The sequence below is a fragment of the Cyprinodon tularosa genome, unplaced genomic scaffold (genome assembly GCF_016077235.1).
Source record: "Cyprinodon tularosa strain WSP-4 unplaced genomic scaffold, ASM1607723v1 ctg47, whole genome shotgun sequence".
NCBI lineage: Eukaryota > Metazoa > Chordata > Actinopteri > Cyprinodontiformes > Cyprinodontidae > Cyprinodon > Cyprinodon tularosa.
In genome coordinates this window covers 620065-624241 of record NW_024039196.1, presented here as the reverse complement: position 1 = coordinate 624241, position 4177 = coordinate 620065, and positions in this window count along the sequence as shown.

Here is a 4177-nt window from a genome sequence, read left to right as displayed (position 1 = left end):
AGGGGAGCTGAGGAGAGGAAGAATATAAGGACAGGCGAGAGGTGGCGCTCTTTGACCGGCATGCATGGCACTCCCAAAAGGTGTTACTCTGCCCCCTGGAGGCCAGACAGGGAAGGTACATTGCTCTGATTGAACTGACCAGTGACACAAAGCTCAAAGAATTTACCCTATTTTGACCAATTCAATGTACATTTACATTTCTGTAATAATATAAAGAATGATGCTTTTACAATCTGGCCAGTTAATAATTACTGTATGTTTTACAGTGCTTTCATTGGGATTATTTGTTTCCCCTATATAAACAATACAAAAGAACACCACATCCCACCCATGGTAGATTAAAATATAATATCATTGTTATTAAACTGAGAAGCTTTTCTATTCTTTTTTTTATACCTGAATATTAAAACCAACATGTAAAATAAAAATAAATTGCACATGGCTGGTCATGATGAAATTTGATTTAGACTATCATATTTATTGATTTCCCTTAACAGCCACCTTACCGTGCTGAAGGGGTTTGAGTTTCAGTGACCCTAGGTGCTAAGCTTGATGCCTCCAGTAGGGTCACCTAAGGCAGACAGGTCCTAGGTGAGAAATTAGACAAAGTTCAGCCCAGAGACCCTTTATGATGAGTATGATAACCAGTTTTGTTTTTGACAGACATCTTAGATTTAGTTTTAGTCTTCAGGACGAAAACTGTTATTAGTCGCAGACGCATTTTAGTCATTACAATATGTGATAGTTTTAGTCAGTTTTAATCGGACCAGGACACCCTAGGCTGTAGTTCAATGATCGACTGTTTTTGTTTCATCTGATCTGTGGCTGCACATCTTGGACATTCCGGTGAAGAGAGAGGCGGAGCTGTCCACCAACCACTGCCTGGTGATGAGTTGGCTCCGATGGTGGGGCAGTAAACTTGTCAGACCTGGCAGGCCCAAACCCGTTGTGAAAATTAGCTGGTAACATCTGGCAGAGTCTCCCATTAGACTGAGCTTTTAACTTCCACTTCCAGGAGAACTTTAAACACATTCCAAGGGAGATGGGGGACATTGAGTCCAAGTGGGTCATGCTCCTGGCCTCCATTGACGAGAAGTCTAGTCTGAGCTGTAGTCGCAAGGTTGTTGATACATGTTGCTGTGGTACCCCTCAAATGCACTGGTTGACACCAGTGGTGAGGGGTGTTGTTAAGCTGAAAAAATAGTATTATCAGGCTTTCTTGACCTTTCTTGACTCTGGTAGCAGCCAATGGTTACTGGCAGTCCAAGCTACACGTGGCTCGGTTGGTCGCTGAGGCAAAAACTCTGACATGGGACAAAGTCAAAGAGGCCATGGCGAATGACATCCGTATGATTTTGAGGCGGTTCTGGTCCACCATCAGTCATCTCAGAAAGGGGAAGCAGTGTAGCATCAACACTGTTGGGATGGTATGCTCCTAATCTCAACTCCAGACTTCATTGGTTGGTGGGCAGAATACTTTGAAGGCCTCCTGAATCCCACCAGCACAATTTCCACTGAGGAAGGTGAGCCAGGGGGCTTTGGGTCAGGTTCTCCCAGATCTGGTGCTGTGGTCATTAAAGGTGATTAAAATACTCCTCTCAGGCAAAGCCCTGGGAGTGGATGAGATTGGCTCTGAGTACCTCAAGGCTGTGGATGTTGTGGGGCTGTGTTTGTTAATGTTGTTACCCTGGATGGGCAGACTGGGGTATTGTTCCACCCTACACAAGAGTGTGTTGTAACTACAGAGGTATCACACTCTCGATACCTCTGGTAAAATCTATTACAGGGTTCTGGAGAGGAAGGTCCATTGGATGGTCAAACCTCGGATTCAGTAGGAGCAATGTGGTTTTCATCATGGTCATAGAACAAAGTATTGGTGCATCTGCAGTAAAACAGGTAATGTACCAGTCTGTTATAGTAAAGAGAGAACTGAGTCAAAAGGGAGCTCTTTTTTTACTGGTCGATCTACTCCCCTACCCTCATTTTTGGTCATGAGCTTTTTGAAGGAAGGAGATTCTGGATCCAAGCAGCCAAAATGTGTCTTTTCTATAAGGTGTGAGGGAACTCTCCAGAGAATGAGAGGGAACCTCAGTCATTTGGAGGGGGCTCAGACTACAACCAGTGCACATCTAAGGAGCCAGTGGAGGTGGCAGGAGAAAGGAGATTGAATAGATGGATGGATGGATGGATGGATGGATGGATGGATGGATGGATGGATGGATGGATGGATGGATGGATGGATGGATGGATGGATGGATGGATGGATGGAAGGATGGATGGATGGATGGATGGATGGATGGAAGGATGGATGGATGGATGGATGGATGGATGGATGGATGGATGGAAGGATGGATGGATGGATGGATGGATGAATGGATAATACTTAGAAGATTGTGTTTTGTGTTCACAGACAAAAGCAAGAAGCTGTAATGTTAATTTTGACCTCCCTGTTTATGTTAGGATTTAAAGATTAAAAATTCAAAATTAGTACATTGACATTGAAATATGTAATTACGGATAAATAACACTGTGATCTGATTCACAATTTAGAATCAAAATGGTGATTTACAAAAACAGTTTCAAGACAATAAAACACATAATTTTCACCTTATTTACTTTATGTCATTGCATCATGATTTCAGATCACACCCCACCTCTTACCCAAAGACTGGATGACAGGATGATGAATTAAGAGTACAAATACTTACTTGTAATCTCATTCCTGTTAATTCATAGAGTAACTAGGTACAAAATCATTCATTATAATTTTACAGAAAAAATACATACAAAAACGTTTTCAGAAAGTGATTAAAACAAATGAAATATACTTGTAGGGCAGCGGTAAACCTGATGTCATAACCGAAGCGTAGTAATGCCCCTGTGTTTACAGACTCACAAGGGACCCAAATGTTCCAGCTTCACCGCATAGTCATTTTCAGTAATTTAATTAACAGAGAATATATTGTAATCCAAATGGCCTTGAGGCAACACTGCAACCCAACAGAAACTGTGTTGTCTAGTGCAGAAACGTTTTTATTTATAAGGTTACTATGCAAAACATATTTTTTAAGGTATTAAAGTATTTACAGATTACAGTGTTAACAGATTTATTAGGTATTGCAGTATTATTGAGGAGACTTTGTGTATACAAATGTGATTATTCTTACACACTCACAGATCCTGAATACTTTATATAATACATGACATTTGAGCTATTTTCAAAATGATCATCTCTCTCTCTCTCATTTTTAAATCTAAGCTGCCCTAAGATATGGAGACCAAAGCAAAGACATGTTTTGGAGTAAATCCTTTTCCAACCAACAACCACTGGACCACTACAACTGTTTACATCTTCATTTGGATTGTAAACTGGAGTGACTGCCACTTAATCTTAAATTTTATTAGAAAAGGTGTTTATTTACGTTAGCTGTTGAAAAGTAAACACTATGTGTGATAGGTTTATTTTTCTTAATTATTAAACTAATCTGGCAGCTCTTTTCAATGAGGACTTGGTAGTATCTGCAAATCTTACTGTCAGTGCAAATTCTGAATCAGCTACATTCATGATAAATGAAACAGAAATATAAACTCTTTATATGTATATTTAGTGAGCCCCTCTATTTGGTGGAGAAGCATATAAACAATAGTATAGTTTACAACCAAAAATCTTATAATGCCAGCACAAAGAAGATATTTATTATGCATATGAAAGGTAGGCACACTTATTTGTTACTAAAAATCAACAACCTTCCTCCAATAAAAAAAAAAAAATATATAGATGTTTATTCCATCAGAATATTGTACGTATATCATCTTTTCAACAGTGTATATCCCCACTGAATAACAACAACTTTTCAACAAACTGTTGATGATCAAACTGTTCTCAAGCGTATGTGTAGTGGATGGACTACTTAGTGCCATACCTATGTCATTGTTCATGTGTAGATGTGCTCGATATTTTATTTTGAAAACCATTGAAGTTTAAAAGCCAGACTTACACATTTAGGTTACATTTTAATACTTCTTTCGCCATGGTGGGATTTTTCTTTCTTAGATCATGAGGCAGAGAAGGAGCCTAAAAGCTCAATTTTTAAGCCCCTGAGTGTGACTTTGTTCTCTCAATATGATATATTGTTTGAAGTATGCTCACACAGAGCCTGGTTCTGTTGGAGGTTTC